Here is a 19,003-nt window from a genome sequence, read left to right on the forward strand (position 1 = left end):
ATAGGTATTAAAACATCAAGCTCTACTGTCTCTTTTGTGTCGCAAGTGAGAATGCATGCTGCAAAACTCAATTTTCACTATCAGGAGCTCTGGCAGGACTAGGCAGGTGTTGCCCCTCATTGTAAAAGTTTGCCATCTACCTACTTTCTGTCTTTCTCTGCTGCCATTAAAACTTTAGCAGTGCTTTTGACATCATTTTTTTCCTTTTGTTTACTTTGAACCAAAACTGGGAATATCTAAGTCTTTAACCGCAACAAGCTGTTCTGCTAGTCCTGTGAGCTCATCAATAAAATTTCAAAGAACGGTGACCTTGATGGTGTACCTACCCGTATTTGTACAATGAACTATCGGCCAACTATCTGATCATTAGTATGGTGCTTTTGACAGCCGATTCCGACTGTTCAGAAGGCAAAAACTGAAGGTGCAGGCTAGAAAATTTTTATCGTAAGTGAACACAATATCCGATTTTCATTGAATTGGTACAGTTTTCTTCCGAAAAAAAAATGGAAGAGCAAGACTACACATGCTCCCAAACGAAAGAATAAATTACAGTACAATTCAAGACATTACATCACTTACAAAGTTATATTCTGTTGTACGAGAATTTTTGTAAGTTGAGTAAAGACCATTTAAATACAGAATAACAATACCTGGTGATTAGCCAGAAATGCACTCAGCTCATATGTCCTGTTGTGGGCTGACAACACCCAGCTTTTTTGTGGACTAAGTGGCGTCAGTCCCACCAATTGTCTTTTGCTTAAAGAGGAAGTAAACTTCCATCACTAAATTGTACCTATAGGTAAGCCTATATTATGGCTTAAATATAGGTAGTGTAAATATCTCCTAAACATGCACCGTTTAGGAGATATTTAGGCTCCATGCACACAGGGCGTCATAAAAACATGCTCCAAAGCTGTTTTGTTTACTTGACGCCGGGAAACAGCAGCTGTAAAAACGTGCTTTCAGTAGCTTTTTCCATTAGCGTTATTGCACGTTTGGCCACAGTAGCTGTTAGCAGCGTTTTTTCTGCCTCCATTCAAAATCAATGGTTCCCTATGGAAGCCTATTGATTTGAATGGAAGTCGCACCGCAGGTCGGATCAGGGTGATCCGACTTGCGGCGCGACTTGCGGCGCGACTTGCGCTGTGAGAATCTTGAGGGGGAACTCCACGCCAAAATGGGGAAAAAACGGCGTGGGGTCCCCCCCAAAATCCATACCAGACCCTTATCCAAGCATGCAGCCTGGGATACCAGGAAAGGGGAGGGGACGAGCGAGCGGCCCACCCCCCCTGGATCATACCAGGCCACACGCCCTCAACATGGGGGGGTGTGGTGCTTTGGGGCAGGGGGGGCTCTGCACCCCCCACCTCAAAGCAACTTTGCCCCCATGTTGATGAGGACAAGGGCCTCATCCCCACAACCCTGGCCGGTGGTTGTGGGGGTCTTCGGGCAGGGGGCTCATCGGAACCTGGAAGCCCCCTTTAACAAGGGGGCACCCCAGATCCCGGACCCCCTCCCTATGTGAATGGGTATGGGGTGCACTGTACCCCTACCCATTCACCACATAAAAGGCAGTGTGTGTAAATAATGACAGGAGACGTTTTGGAAAGTTTATTAAAAATCTTCATCCCCTCCCCTTTCCTGGTATTCCGGCTGCATGCTTGGATAAGGGTCTGGTATGGATTTTGGGGGGAACCCCACGCCGTTTTTTCGGCGTGGGGCTACCCTCAAATTCCATACCAGACCCAAAGGGCCTGGTTTGGAACCTGGGGGGGAACCCCACGCCGTTTTTTTCCCCATTTTGGCGTGGAGTTCCCCCTCAAGATTCATCTTGATCCGACTTGCGGTGCGACTTCCATTCAAATCAATAGGCTCCCATAGGGAACCATTGATTTTGAATGGAAGAAAAAAAAACGTATAACGTGGCTTAACGCACGTTAAGCAACGTTATTCAGCCTTTAGCAGCGTCAGACGTTTTTACAGCTTGACGCTGCAGCTCCAGAACGCACAGTTCCTGGGTTTTTTTTGGAGCTGTAAAACGCCTATGCCACTTGGAGCTCCTAAAAGCTCTATGTGTGCATGAGGCCATAGAATAACATGTATGGGCGTTCTGCAGCTGCAAAAGAAAACGTCTGACGCTGTTAACAGCAGCTCCAAAAACGTCCAGTGTGCATGAGGCCTTACTGCACATGAAGCCAGTGACATCACTGGCACATGCACTCTGAAGGAAAAACCCCCCGTGCCGTTCCTTCAAAGCCCTGTGTTGTGGCTGGCGGCTCCCGCATGCGTCAGTCACAGAGCCAGAGTCCGCGAACCTGGAAGCAAGATGGGTGAAGACAGAAGTGGCCTACAGCGATGCAATGTCATTTTTCAGGTATGTTTTACATAACGTGCTAGTATGCAATGCATACTAGCATATTATGCCTTTACATTTGAGGTAATGATCAAGAAAACAAAAAAAAAAAACGTCCAGCAGTTTACAACCGCTTTTACTATGTAAATCAATCCACTTTACCTTCTCTATAACATACATACATATATATACATAACCACTCTGTAGTCCCAAAATGAAAACTAGGAGGGCTAATCAGACTCCCAGAGATAACACTAGACACAGTACAGCTCTGACATGGTCAACTAACATTTTTTGCACTAATCACAAAGATATAACACAAACACTTTTAATTACACAAAATAAAATAAGTATATTGTTAAGTGTTCCATACACTTTATGTTCTAGGAAACTTTCCCTAACACAATGGAGCAGTGGATAGTGTACATGTAGGCAGACATGGGCTGCAAAGAGGCTGCAGGAAATCAACAGTGCTGCTGATATGCAACATACATTATGAAAATGTATATAAAAAAAGATTTCATTAAAATATAACACAAAGAAATAATTTGGTATACCCCAAAATATTGAGTTTTGGGTTGGTATTGTGCTCCGTGATTACTGCAGTTATAGCTTTTACTAATGTAGCTCCCCTGCCCTGGGCTGGCTAAATTTAGTAAGCTGAAGCCATCTGAGATGCAATCTGTTTGTTAGGATTCTGCAGGTTCTTCCTAAACCTGATAGCTAAATACTTTTGCCTGTAGGTGGCAGAAATGTGGGAGGATATGGAGTTATGAATATTAAGCCAATCCCCGAGAGGCTTGCTCAGAATGTATAGCTAGGAATAAGATTTACATTTTAAAGGAGCTGCAATAAACAGTAAAAAAAAATGTCAAAAGGTTGGAGCCTGAGTTTGTTGGTGAGATACTGGGACTGGAAACAGGACTGGCAGCCTCTGGACAGTAGGGGGACTCAGTTATTTCCAGTGGTTCCCCCCTGGAGTCATTGCTACACTAATGCTAAATATTGCAATTCATTTTTAACCACCTGCAGACTGGCCAACAGTAATTTTACTGCTAGCCAGTGGCTTGGGCAGGCACCACGACGTACCCATATGTTGCCTCACTCGTGCGCACTGCGCGCATCTCAATCTGTGACCACTGTGTGGGCCCTGTGTCCGGGCTCATTATCGGGCTGCTGTGATTGGTCTAAGTACCATGTGATCGCTGTGCAATCACATGACACCCTGTAAACAACAATTTACTACTGTATGTGATCTGTAATTGGTCACCAGGAATCAGAATTTTATCTGTTTACTTATATTGAAGATATATACACTATTTGTTTTAGGATCCGGATATTAAGCTTTTGTGATTCGGAATATACTAGACTTTCTTATAGTCGGATTCACTTTGTCATTTTAGTAGTTTTATATTTTCTTACAATTTTTATAGAATTGTGTACATGATAATTCCCACCATATTTTATCAGAAGAAGATTGTTCTACACGTATGCGAATAGGGAACTCATTTTTGAGCCCCGTTTGAGATTGTTTCCCACCAGCGCCGACTCACTTTTGCGATTTTATATTGATTGGTATTTAGTGAATTTACCAGGGCTGGCTGCAGGTGGGATAGGATTTTATCCTAATCTCATCACCAGTTGCAACACATTTTAGGAATTCCTCCTTTTTGAGTACCGAAGTGACAGTGCACATATCACCCCCCAATCTTCACCAAGAATCATGTTACCTGGGCCAATCACAGCACCCGGTACCTTGTGATAGATGTGGACAATCACAGCATCACAATAGTAAACAATGAGTCATGAATGAAAGCCATTCATGACAGGTTAACAGTTGCTGTTACAGAGATCCTCACTGTAAAAAAAAAAACATCCTGATCACATCTCTAGAGTAATACAGTGTAACTATGGTGACACTTAACTACTCTAATGACAGCATTAAAATAAATAAATAAATTGTGAAAAAAAAGATTTAATTTAATTTTCCAAAACAATTGTGCCAAAAAATTACAACTCCAAACTTGCCATGCCTCTTGCTAAATACCTTTGACTGTCTACTTTACAAAAAGGGGTAATTTGGGGGGTATTTGTACTGTCATTTTAGGGCCTCAAGAAATGAGATAGGCCATTGGTACATCAGGGCTTATCAATTTTCAAAGATATAGTTATACAGTATATAGTATATAAGTACCATAGTTTGTAGACTCTATAACTTTCACACAGACTAAATAATATACACTGATTTGGGTCATTTTTACCCCAAAAAAAGAACAGACTACATGTTGGCCTAAATTTATGAAGAAAGAATATTTGTTTGCAAAGTTTTATAACAGAAACTAAGAAAAATGTGTTTTTTTTTTTCAAAACTGTAAGTATTTTTTATATTATGTATAATTACAGTGGAGACTGCGAGCCAGGCATTCTCATCCAACATCAGTGCCTGACCTCACAAATGCACTTCTGGAAGAATGGTCAAACATTCCCATAGACACACTCCTAAATCTTGTGGACAGCCTTCAAAGAAGAGTTGAAGCTGTTTTAGCTGCAAAGGTTGCGCCAACTCAATATTGAACCCTACGGACTCAGACTGGGATGCCATTAAAGTTCATGTGTATGTAAAGGCTGGTGTCCCAATACCAATACATTTGACAATATAGTGTATATAACATACAGTATACCCTTTTCAATCATCACATACCAATTCAGGACATTTGTGGGAACTGAGACAAAGGAGAGCAAGGCTATTTCTGTAGTCCTTGCACTGGGGCTGCACTAAGTAATGCAGACCAACACCACCCAACATAAGGGGTGTGAGTGAACGGCAATGAAGCAACCTAAAAGCAGCTAAAAAATGACATAGAAAACACCTGTGAAGAAGCATTTCAAAGTGATCTCCTTAAGACCGGAAAACATGCTGCAGTCGCCCAGCTTCACAAGCCATCTGAAAGTCCCCCACTGATGTCACAGAAGCCCCTATGCATGTGAACAACCTTGGTTTGACAGTTATTTTATAGCATACAGAGCAGATTGCAAACTTAGGAATTGTTGTACAACTTCCTGCTAGCTTTCCACAGGATAGAGTGTATTGTGTAGAGCAATATGGAAGGAATTCCTCATTCCCACATACCAGTCATAGTTATGCTCTGATCTGTCATCCACACCGTGGTTCTTCACTCCCCCCCCCCCCCCCCCACATCTCCCGTACTGTTCCAAATAACACCATAAAGAGGGAAACCTCAGAAAGGAAAATGAACATCAAATAGGGAAAGTGTAAAAGATGATCACTCATGCCATTGTCGTCCTTAGGACATATAAGCAGACCAATATCAGCCTTCACTGAGGAGTGTAGCTATCCCGCCCTGAAAACATGGCACATATCCAACAAGACATATTAACAAAAGACAAAAGGGCTTATCTTAATCTAATTCTAGGATTAACAGTATATAGTCCCAATTCAGATTTTTGTTATAAGTAAAATAAATCCACAATACAAAGCTTATCAGCAGATGGCCCATTCAAAGTAACAACATTCTTTGTTTCAGAATAGAATAATATAATCGCATGCACAGTCTTGTAACCCTGGAATGTAAATAGGTGTTACGCAATTTTGCAAAACAAGCCTGGGAGAGTAGAACTTCTGTCAAGAGTGAACATTTCTGGCTTCTTTTAGGTGCTCAGAATACCGAGAATGCTTAGTCAATGATTTTCATCTTCTGAGTCACTGCTAGGTGAGATTTTGGCCTCTAGTCACTAAAAAGTGCTAAGGGAGTCATTATGTGTGCTGAAGTTATCACCTCACATCTTGTACTGGCAAATGAAATAGGAAATGATTTGCTGCTAAAAGTGAGAGCCTCAGTTTTCAATAATGAGCCCTAGAATACTTTAAGGGCAACGTCACCTTTTTTTTTTTTTCCGAAATTCCAGCTTCCTTATGTATCAATATACAATTAATGCACCTCTTTAATGGAAAAGATTTCTTTATGTTCAAGGACAGGCTTTACTTCAGCCTCCAGTCTCCCATAGAAAACTCCTCCATTACTTCCTGCTCCGTCCTGGTATTTGGTATTTGGAACAGAAAAACTGTTGGAAGTAGGAAGTAGTTCAGCAGCAGACCTCAATAACACACATCCTGCACCTGTCCTCCCACTCAAGGAGATTGCTCCAGCCCACCTCTGCATTTTCATGCTTTTCCAATGCAGACATTGTCAGTGAGCACAGGTCTCCATCAATACACAGCCATCAATTGTTTTGTACCTTCTTCATGCATAGATGGGTCATTAGGCAAAGTGTGCAGGAGAAGAGCTGTAGTATTGGAAACAGGAGAAGTTTGTCCCCTGGAAATCAATGGGCTGCCCTATGCGTCTCATGGGAAAAATGCACCAAAAACATGCGCTCTCGCTAAACTGTGTGAATAGGGCCTGAAAGTGAAATTTGTATTTACACCCCCCCCCCCCCTCGCTCCCTGAGCCAAACCTGGATTACATGAACATCACAGCTGAATGTCTTCCTCCTATGTGGTCCAGACACAGCATATTTTGTGATGCATAAGGATGTGCGTGATGGGATATGACGTTTCCTGAAAGGTCATATGATGCTACAGGAAGTCAGCTCTCAGAAAGCATTTTTTAAATTTTTGAACAGAGAGGTGAAAATTCAAAGCTTCCATGGATGAGGTAAATGAGCGATAGGCACATTGGGATGGCTTGGGCAGAAAGGATATTACAAAAAATGCTTCTATTTATTATGAAAAGTGACATTCTGCCTGACAAGGTGAACTTAACCCTTAATTACTGCCTAATTCTCTGAGAGTTAAAATGTATGTATCACCATATTTAGTTTTGTAATGAGTAGGAAAGAGTGAAAACTATTGCCAGTTTCTTTTTTTGCTTCAATCTGTGTACCACTGTGGAAATATCCCTTTCTTCCTGTCCCAGAGACGCAACAGAAAGTTAGAGGAAATCCCCAAAAGTTAGGGGAATTCCCCTCTTAGACAGCTGTCCTCAGAAAAGGTGTCATCATTGGAAGATTTGCCCTCACCTCTTATTCTGGGGACTACTCTAAAATTTTTGAATTCCTGTCAGGGACATTCCAGTAATAGGCAGATGCGCATGCACACACGCAGGAATGAACCAGAATGTAATGTTCATGCCAGAGGGCTAGTTCGTGCTTTTTTCCGTGCCCATCCAGAAAAAGAGTACCAGCTAGGCATCCGGAGACTGCCTGTCGAGAGGGGGCAATGTCAGGGACATTCCAGTAATAGGCAGATGTGCATTCACGCACAGGAATGCGCGCAGGAATGTGAACACCTATGTTCATGCGTGTGCATTAGCCTTTTATACACTGGCACCAAAATGGCATATATAAGGGCAGCAGCTGCACTAATGCAGTGAAGTTTGATCTGCAGCTTTATCTGAATTCTGTTCCTGTGCCTGTACTGATTCCTGTATTGACCTGGCTTTTCTGACCACGCTTGCTTATCTCCAGTCCTGAGCCAGGCTTGCCTAGACTTTGGTATACCTGCTTATCTGAAAGAAAATGCCACATTTTTGGTTGCCCCCAGAATAGTAATAAAGGGGGAATTGTCCAATGGGGACACTAGTTTTGGTGACCTGGGGCCCCTAAGGGAGTCACTTAATTTGCAGGGATTTCCTCTCACTTCATGTATTGACTATGGGGCAGGAAGTGAAGGGAAATCTCCCCAATAGGATACAGATGGCAAAAAAGAAACTGACAGTAGGGATGATCGAACTTTTCGGTTCGACCAGAACACCCGAACTTCCCGATCCTTCGGGTCCGGATTCCAAAACCCCATTGAAATCAATGGGACCCGAACTTCGGTAATCAAAATTTTGATCCATTTTGAAGCCCTAAAACCCAATAAATGCCCCTAAAAATGCCTAGGGTTCTGGGTCATGCCCCAGGGACTATTAATCACACAAAAAAAGTTCTTAAAAATTGTCATTTTTGATAGAGAGCCAATTATTGAAAAAATTATTGAAAAAAAAAATGAGATTTCTTAGGATTTAGTGTCTGGGGGGGTCTAAAAAGTGTACCTGTGATGTTTCAGCTCTGTAGCATGTCCAGAACCAAAAAAAAAAGACTGTTTGTCTTAGAATTGCAGTAGAGCAGGGATAGGACTCCGCTACTTTCACACCTGGCCATTTTTGTTGCAGGCGTTTATTGGGCTTTTTTGTGGATATCTTTGGAGGCAGGCATGACATCTGAACTTCTGTGTAGGGGTATATATACACACACACATATATGTATATATACACATACACCCATATAGGTGTGAAAATAGCAGAACCCTATGCCTGCGCTAATGAAATTATTTGCAGGCATGTGGCTCCGCTCCTATCACACCTATATGTGTGTATGTGTATATATACATATATGTGTGTGTGTATATATACCCCTATACAGAAGTTCAGATGTTATGCCTGCCTCCAAAGACGCCCAAAAAATGCCTGTAAAAAAAACGCCTGCAACAACACACCTGGGCGTCTTTGTTGCAGGTGTTTTTTTGGGCATTTTTGGGCGTCTTTGGAGGCAGGCATAACATCTGAACTTCTGTATAGGGGTATATATACACACACACATATATGTATATATACACATACGCACATATATGTGTGAAAGTAGCAGAGCCCTATCCCTGCTCTACTGCAATTCTAAAACAAACAATCTTTTCTCTATGGCGATCCCCCTGACATGGAAGAGTTTGGTCAGTCACCCTGCCATAGCAATCAGAGTCAGTTCACCCTACACTACACTACGGTCACCCTGACACTTAACACTTTCCCTACAGAAACTAGATTATTGAATCTAACTATAGTGGAAAATAGTACCCTAACTACACTAGATATCCCTTTCCTCACACTAATAATTTCAAAATGACACTTTTGAAGCAGGAGTAACAGAACTGCTTCCACTCCCTTCCACAGTCCCTGTATTACAGTGCTAGAGATTTGGCGGGGCTATGTTATATACTGGGGGCCGTATTCACTACTGATTGGCCTCTGGACCCCCTAGTCACTCCAATCACATTCCTAGCATCCTCCTGCCCCCTCAATTGGCTTTTACTAATGTTTCTGGTCCAATCACGGGCTTTTAAAGCCCAGTTCCTGCCCCATTGCATTTTGGTTGGTTCTGGTTGCCGAATTCTCAACTTTTACCGCAAAACGTTCGGAATTCGGCTGAATTTCGAACAGTCTATGTTCGGGTCAAACCGATGGTCGACCCGAACCGTTGATCATCCCTAACTGACAGGGCTTATAGCCCCCCCCTTTCTCTATCCAAAATAAAAATAAGGTGCACTGCCAGCCCATTCAAAATTAATTGGCTACCTTAATTCAGCATGCCATAAGCCAGTGTATTTTTACAGTAACAGTGCATATGTATAGCACTGATTACTGTAGAAATGTCACTGGTAACCCCAAAAGTGTCAAAAATGTCAGTCAAGGGTCCGATCTGTCCGCCGCAATGTCGCAGTACCGCAAAAAAAATCGCAGATCGCCGCCATTACGCGTTAAAAAAAAACAACAAAAATGACAAAAATCTTTCCCTTTGTTAGTAAACGCGATAACTTTTGCGCAAACCAATCAAAATACGCTTTTTGCGATTTTTTTTTTACCAAACATAGGTAGGATAAAACAAATTGGCCAAAAATTTTAAAAAATTTTGATTTTTACATTTTTTCTTTGGGGAATTTCATATAAAAAAAATGTGAAAAATATTGCTATTTTTGCAAAATTGTCGCTCTTTTTTTGTTTATAGCGCGTGATCAAAAAATCGCACAGGTGATCAAATGCCACCAAAAGAAAGCTCTGTTTGTGGGAAAAAAAGGACGTCAAATTCGTTTAGGTACAGCTTTGCACGACCGCGCAATTGTCCGTTAAAGTCACGCAGTGCCGAATCGCAAAATACCCCCTGGTCTTTTAGCAGGAAAATCCTCCGGGGCTTAAGTGGTTAAAGAAAGCCTTTTTAGAAAGGAATATAAACATTACCTACCGTTCCCTGGTAGTAAGAATGATGATTATCATCATTACTATCCAAAAACACTCTTTTCAGTTTATAATCAAAATTCTCCAGTTTTGAACTGTTCTGTGAAATTATATTAAACAACAGCAATGTGACGGTATTCACTGTCACTGGAAGTGAAAAACAGATAATTACTGGTTTGAATTGCTTCAGATGGGACAGTCATATTTGTCAGAAATATCTTCATATAGAAATATGAAGATTCATTCCCATTGCCGTGAAACCTGTAATTCCTAAATAATGTGTGTATTACATATCCCTCAATGTCAGACAGGTTTTCCCTATTGCTTGTGGATTGGGATAATGTGTATTCCATCTTCAATGTGAGAGAGACACACAGACTGTCACTGGCAGCCTTGTCCTATTGTTTGTGTATTGTGGGGAATGGGGATTGTGCTGTTCCGTTGTCTAATGTTAATGACCTCACATTGTTCTGTCCAGATGGCTAGATAATTTGTTTAGGTTAGGGGGGAGGGATTGTGTACACTGTATGGGAATGACTGAGTGTAAAGCCCTGTTTCTATTGGAGTGTGAATGTCACGTCCAGTTCTCCACAAGGTCCACCTGGGCGGTAACCTTGTGGGGGAAAACTGTATAAAAGTATGTTTCTTGTTCAATAAAGAGTTCTAGTTCACCCTCAATCTAGAGTCCTGTCTCTTATTGGGGGAATATGCTACAATGGATTGCTATGGTCTTCCATACTCCCTTGGATAATCACTAAGCTCTTGTAAGAGCTTGTGTAGAGCTTGTTCCTGCTGCCCTCTCTGGGGAAAGAGAGGTTTACCCACGGGAACCTGGAGGCTTGTCGTAGGTCCAGGGTGGGTAGGAGACAACGAGACCCTAACCAAGCTGCGGTGGTTCGTGGGGTCTGAGGCGGTTATGGTGTCTGGTGGAGTGCTTGGAGCCCTTGGGAAGCACTAGGAGCATCCGTCAACGGAGGTACCCGGTTGGGTTGACAGATGATTCGTTACAAGCAAGGTCTCCAATTTTTTTCTGTTTATTTTACACTAATGTCTACCTCCCTATCTCTGACAAATGGGCTTTTACAAAGCCACCTTGTACTAGTAAACAATGTCAAATTTCACTGGCAGTGAGATTATACATAAAATACTTGTTCATATTGATTGGGCATAATGATTGGCCACTCAGGCACAGATTGTTAAAACATGATTAGGCTGTAACCACATTTTTGCCCATGCCTGGATGTACATGTTTATTCCACTGGGATTTCCAGGATCGCTAAAGTAAGATGAACCTGTTATTTTACCTGTAGCCACCCTACCTTAAGCAGTAGTGTCTAAATTTAGTTCTGCATGCTGCATTCAGCCAATACCAATTTGTAGTCTGTGGTTTGTTCAGCCTTGCTGTCCAGCCTGGCTATCAGTTCTCCCTTCTGTTAGTAGGTGGCATTGTCACCTCTGGTATTAGTGGGAGATCACACAGTATGTCTGGATTACTAAAATACACTGAACAAAATTATAAACGCAACACTTTTGTTTTTGCCCCCATTTTTCATGAGCTTAACTCAAAGATCTAAGACTTTTTCTATATACACAAAAGGCCTATTTCTCTCAATAATTGTTCACACATCTGGCTAAATCTGTGTTAGTGAGCACTTCTCCTTTGTCCAGATAATCCATCCACCTCACAGGTGTGGCATATCAAGATGCTGATTAGACAGCATGATTATTGCACAGGTGTGCCTTAGGCTTACCACAATAAAAGGCCGCTATATAATGTGCAGTTTTATCACATAGCACAATGCCCCAGATGTCGCCAGTTTTGAGGGAGCGTGCAATTGGCATGCTGACTGCAGGAATGTACACCAGAGGCGTCGCCTGTAAATTGATTGTTAATTTCTCTACCTAAAGCCATCTCCAAAGGCGTTTTAGAGAATTTGTCAGTACATCCATGTGTAACCACACCAGCCCAGGACCTCCACATCCAGCATCTTCACCTCCGAAATTGTCTGAGATCAGCCACCGGACAACTGCTGCAACAATTGGTTTGCATAACAAAAGAATTTCTGCACAAACTGTCAGAAACGGTCTCAGGGAAGCTCATCTGCATGCTTGTTGTCCTCATCGGGGTCTCGACCTTACTGCAGTTCGTCGTCGTAACCAACTTGAGTGGGCAAATGCTCACATTCTATGGCGTCTGGCACTTTGGAGAGGTGTTCCCTTATCGGATGAATTCCGGTTTTCTTAAATCTTTGAGTTCAACTCATGAAAAATGGGGCAAAAACAAGTGTTGCGTTTATAATTTTGCTTAGTATATATATTTTTTCCCAGTCCACCAATAGAAGTTTCCTGTGCCAGTGGTGCAGAAAAGAAAAGGATATAGAAATTTGGGGCTGGCTGATGACAGCTCTTTACCCCACAAGACTCTGGCCTGGGGAGATTGCATGTGATGGAGCTGCCGATTCTTTAGGCATGCTATGCCTGATGAGGCCTGGAGTAGAAGCCTGATGCTGCTGATCTTCACTGGAGGTGGGATGGAGTCCCATGGAAGTTGTTTATCACTCCTGCAGAAGATTGGGAACGGATGGAGACCCAAAGGAGGATCCCATTGGAGGTGTCTGCAAGGCTTTCATGCTGGAACCCCATGTGTTGGAGCTGGGTGTCTCGACAGGATAAAAAGGATGCTGTTGCTACTGATGATGATTGCTAAATAGTTCTAGAACAGGGGTGTCAGTTTCAACTTTAAAGAGAAGTTCAGGATTTAAAAAAATCTAACATTTATACTTATCTAGGTGGATGCAGCATTGATCCGATGCTGCATCTGTCCCCCGCCGCCTCTGCAGTGAGAACTGAGCATTCAAACACCTCTGATCGCTCACTTCTCCCCCCTCCGCTCTGAGCAGGGAGCTGTGACTGTCAGTCAGCGGCTCTCTGTTCTCCACTCCAGCACTTGGAGGCAGCCGGAGGGGCTGGCTCAGGCTTTTAGAAGATCGCTGAGAGGCTTCTGGGTGGATACAGACCATATGGTTGGGATCTTTCTCGAGCCTTGACTGGCTTATGTAACTGAACTCCTATGATCCACAGAAGAAGTATGACCAAAAAGCTTTGGTCACACCTCCTCTTTAAAGGCTATTTTCCTGTGTTGCGACAAGTGAAGTGATAAAGTTCTGTTGAAGTCCAGAGCATCTGCAACCCTCCCATTGACTGTGAGTAATAAAATCCCTTTTTATGTTTCACCTAAAAGTGACTGGCCCATCTTTCTGCATGTTCCACAATACCTAAGTGATCTATTCCTAAGTTAAATGTCAGCCCACCCTATCCCTGGTGGTACCATGCTTCCAGGGGTCAGGAGGGTCCTACATACCCACTATGGGCAACATACAAGCTACAGGTTCACTATAAGGGCTACTCTAACTTATGCCAACCTCTCTCTCTCTCTCTCTTAAACATTTAATTACTGTTACCTAGTTTATTCAATGGTCCCAATTTACTAAAGTATGAAAAAAGTGAAGTGCAGTGCAAAAACAACACTTTCATTGAAAAACGAAACTCAGTTTCTTTTTTTGCATGATTTATTGTTTAAAATGTACTGAATATAACCTAGTTTCACACTTTTCAAATCAAAGGCAATAAGCACAATACCAGCAGTAAAACAAAATTATGCATTTCACAAGGGATGCTTACATGTTTTTTTTTTGTTTTTTTACATGTAGTTCATAGGGGTTGGTTTATTAAAGGCAAATAGACTGTTCTCTTTGCAATGGAAGTCACACTTTGCAAGATAACCTTTCCCTTGACTTAGTGAAAGAGGTGAATCTCTGTTAAAGCAGTAGTAAACGACCAGCATTTTTTTTTTTACCTGCAAGGCAAAGTTATAATGTGCTAGTATGCATGGCAAACTAGCACATTATGTGAAACTTACCTTAGAACGAAGCACTTCCAGCAGTAAGCTGTCACCACAGACAGGGCTTCCATCTTTACCCATCTTCCTTCCAAGTTCGCAGACTCTGGCGATGTGAGTGGCCCGGGTGGACGTTCCTTCACAGCAAATGTGGCGGTGATGTCACTGGATGCATGTACAGTAAATATCCCCTAAACAGTGCACGTTTAGGAGATATTTACAGTACCTATAGGTTTTTCAGGGGAAAAACTGCACTTAAAAAATGATAGGTCCAAAAAAAAAACATTAAACAAATATTATACAGAGCGGCAGCTCTACTGTGTGACATCAGCAGAAATAGTAGACAAATAAAAAAAACAGAGTCACGCTAGCAATGGCGGTTAGACATGCAGAATACTTAAAATAAAGGCAAACAGAATATACATATACATTCCAAAAGACTATCATATAAATAATAGTTCCCAATAGGTGTGTGTGACAGAAGTTAAAATTGAGCTCAAAGACACTTCACCACATATGGTTCCCAATAGGAATATCATACAGCCTACATCTACCAACGTGTGCAACTGACCACCAGAGACAACGCCACCTTAGATGTAAAAAATGCCTGCTTACCAGCAGTACTGGACCTCTTTTTGGCTGATTACCCTGCCAGGGCCTTTGGATAGTATTCCTGCAGACTTTTGACTGGACCATAAGGGAAAGCATTCAGTTAGATTACAAACTACTGCCAGGGCCGGTGCTTCAACTAGGCAAACTAGGCAGCCGCCTAGGGCGCATTGCCACCTAGGGGCGCAGCCATGAGTCGGCACTCTCTCTCCATCATTAATGATCCTTGTGAGCTGAGGGGAGAGGCGGCAGTGGGCGAGGAAGAAGGGACAGAGGAAGATGATAGGTGTCTGGGGCAGTGGCAGAGCTACCAGGCCTTGGCTTTCCACCGCTGTTTGGGGGGGCCCCAATAGGCAGGAAGGGAGCCCACCGGAGTGCTGCCTGCATGATGATCCTCTTCGGCTGGAGCTGAGTGGCCTATACCCCGAGCAGGAAGTGATAGTCTGCACTGAGCTGGTGGGCAGCCGTTCACGTCCCTGGGTCGATATTAAGCAGGGAGCAGAGGAGAGCTGAACCTGAGCTGGAGCCCGGCACTGACTGCTGCTTCTCTATCCACCACGAGCCGGTTGGAGCCGTGGTGAGCACTGTGGTCCAGGAGAGGAGCGTCCTGGGAAAAGGAATCACGGTGAAGGAGGGCAGAGTGCGGACCACTCTCTTCATACTGCCCAGTGGGTGTCCCCAGAACAGGGGATCGGGGGTCCCGGGGTGTGACATGGAGGATCCCTGGTGTGAAAGGGAATCGGGGTCACCAGGTTTGCCATGGTGAATCGGAGTCACCAGGTGCGACATGGGGGATAGGGGTCACTGGGTGTAACAGGGGTTCGGGGTCACCATGTGTTCCCTGAGAAATTGGGGTCCCTTTGTGTGCCATGGGGGATTGATGTCCCCAGGTGTGACATATGACATGTAAAAACATCAGGGTCTCTCCGAGTATGACATGGAGGAACATCAGGGGCCCCTGGTGTGACATAGAGGAACATTGGGGTCACTGGGTATGACAGCATGACATTGAGGAATATTGGGGTCCCAGGATGTGACATGGAAAAACATCAGGGTCCCTGGGTGTGACATAGAGGGACATAAGGACATGAAGGATTATGGGGGTCACTGGGTATGACATAGAGGAGTTTTTAACCCTTTCCCTTTTTATTTTTTTTGGGGGGGGGGGGGGCGCAAGTAGCTGGTCTTGCCTAGGGCGTAAAATAGTCTAGCACCGGCCCTGACTACTGCTCTCCAGCTGTTGCGGAACTACACATCCCATGAGGCATTGTAAGACGCTGACATTCACAGATATGGCTAGGCATGATGGGAATTGTAGTTCCTGAACAACTGGAGGGCCATCGTTTGAAGACCCCTAAGCTAAAATGTCCATGCTATCAGGCTCAAAAACAAAATGATGCTCCACATGGTGTAAAATCCAATAACATTTTATTTTAAAATAATTAATTTACACTTTCATATCAGTAGAATAAAAGCACATTATAAATCTCTCTAGCCGGCATTTAAACAGACACCTGCACTTCTGGAATCCGGGGTAAGCATTGACGTCAACGCTTACCACGAGTCCCGGAAGTGCAGGTGTTTGTGCGGGTGTCTGTTTCCATGCCCTGACAGGGTAAACAGCCAAAAAGCATTAGGCCCCTTTCACACGGGCGCACCGCCCGACTGAGTCCATTCTGCTCAGTGGGGGATCGATCCGCCGATCCCGGCTGAGCAGGCAGATGACAGCTCCGTCTCCGCTCTGTATACTGAGACGGAGCTGTCAGATCCCCGCTGTCCTCTATGGGAGATCGGATGAGAATGGCCCACCTGTCCGTTCTCATCCAATTCCTATCCGATCCGATCCTCCAGACAGATGGAAAATAGAGTTTCCATGCGTCCGGATTTCACAGACCGGATCGGATCGGATAGCAGCGGGAGTCAGCGGAGATGTCTCCACTGACACCCGTTGCCCCATACGGATGCATGGAACATCCGATCAGGTTCTGCCTGAAAAACTGACAGGCAGATCGGATTGGATCACTCGTGTGACAGGAGCCTTACCGGCCTCCTGTAAAAAAGAGGTCCAGTACTGCTGGTAAACAGGCATTTTTTACGTCTAAGGTGGCGTTGTCTCTGGTGGTCAGTTGCACACGGTGGTAGATGTAGGCTGCATGATATTCCTATTGGGAACCATATGTGGTGAAGTGTCTTTGAGCTCAATTTTAACTTTCTGTCACACACACCCATTGGGATCTTTTATTTATATGATAGTCTTTTGGAATGTATATGTATATGTATTTATTTTAAGTATTCAGCATGTCTAACTGCCATTGCTAGAGCAAATCTATTTTTTATATAAGCCTTCCTTATTATAGGTTTACCTATAGGTAAGAGTCATGTATTTACTCCCACTTTAACTTCCATCATCCAATCATGTGCAAGCAAAAATGCAGTTTTTTTTTTACTTTCCTTGCACATGATTGAGCATTCTTTGCAAATTGAAATTTCACCACATTCAGCAAGCTCTGGGGAAAATGATCTTGCAAAGTGGACAGCCTATATGCCTTTTGTAAATCAACCCCGTTAAGCCATTTTTGATTTTATGCTTGAAAGACATTTTAAAGTAAACAAAAGATGGTTTGAATTGTTGGGACGCTTGGTGACAACTCACATATGAAATAATAAAAAAGGGAACATGGAAAAGCGGCACACCTGCTTTATACTGATTGAATGTATTAGTAAAGCCAATGGGGGGGATTAACAAAGAGCGGTGCAAACACTCTTCTAAACATAACAAATGGAGCAGATGCTGCTGCTAATTAATAAAGGGGGCCAAAGACCCTTTGTTATTTAAGAGCAATCGGTTCTCTGTTCTGCTGTGTCTGTGACAGCTAGGCAGCACATAGAGCAGGATTGCTGGACCTGTATCCTTCAATCTCTCCAGCGGCTCTGCCCTCCACTCAGCTCAAAGCAGGAGGGAGGAGGAGGGTTGTTAACTCTGCAGGCTCTGCTTGTGTAGTGTAATCACTGCACGAGCAGACAGGGGAATGCAAGCTGTCAGCTAACAGCTCACATCCTGTGTGAATAGTTCACAAATGGCGGAGATCTGCAGCAGTTTTCTATATGGCAAACCGCTGTATTCCCTCTGTTAATTAGGGACAGATCTTCTCTAGTTTCTATTTCACTCTAAAATAGAAACTGACACAAATGGTGCAGATAGACCTGAAACAGATCTATCTGCGGAGTTAATGTGGCGCATGCTCATTATAACGGCAAAGGAAGCTTAGTTAATTCCCCAGAATGTTTTTAAAAAGTTCACTCATCCACTTATATAATTATTTAATAACTATTTAATTATTATATTAAGTTATTCACTTAAATACAGTAATTACAGTAATCATCTATCTGTATATCTATCTATCTGTCTGTCTATTTTTCTTATCAAATCCCATGTCCACTAGCTGTAACAACACTCTGAAATGTCTCAAACATTCTATGTAAATAAGCAGATTCTTGAGCTACTTCCAGAAGACAACATTCTTTCAGCTTTATCCTGCTGATCCTGTTTTCTTATTGCATGTCCATGCTTATTTTCATCATGTTTCCAGGTAAATGGGTGCTTCACACCTCCTTCTGTGTTGGTGCATTTCTTTAAAGCGGTTCTAAAGGCAGAAGTTTTTTTACCCTAATGCATTCTATGTCTTAAGGTAAAAAAACCTTCTGAGTGCAGATCCCCTTCCCAGCCCCCCCCCCCTATACTCTCCTGAGCCCCATCTCGATCCAGCAATGTGCATAAGAGCAGCAGCTCTCCCAGGTCTCTCTCTCCTTATTGGCTCAGCAGTGGGAGCCATTGGCTGTCTTTCGTGCTGCTGTTAATCATAGCCAGTGAGTCAATGAGGAGAGACAGGGGGTGGGGCCAAGCCATGCACTGTGTGTGAAAGGACAATGGGGTTGTTTTCTAAAGGCAAAAAGAGCAGTTGCTCCAGAGCTTAGTAAATTAGGTAAAGTTTCACTTTGCAAAAAATACCCAATTACATGCAAGCAGATTAAAAAAACTGCATTTTTGAATGCGCATGATTGGATGATGCAAGTCAGCAGAGCTTTTGCTTATTTACTAAGCTCTGGGGCAACTGCTTTTGCAGAGCACAACCCCAA

At 43.2% G+C, this 19,003-nt stretch overlaps 1 protein-coding gene across 1 annotated transcript in view; it reads right to left on the bottom strand.

Annotated features, from left to right (window-relative positions):
* EFEMP1 (EGF containing fibulin extracellular matrix protein 1) overlaps positions 1 to 19,003 on the bottom strand; it is a 106,740-nt gene that overhangs the window by 43,319 nt on the left and 44,418 nt on the right. The window lies entirely within an intron of this gene.

The sequence above is a fragment of the Pelophylax lessonae genome (assembly GCF_965119305.1).
Source record: "Pelophylax lessonae genome assembly, chromosome: 3".
Taxonomy (NCBI): Eukaryota; Metazoa; Chordata; class Amphibia; order Anura; family Ranidae; genus Pelophylax; species Pelophylax lessonae.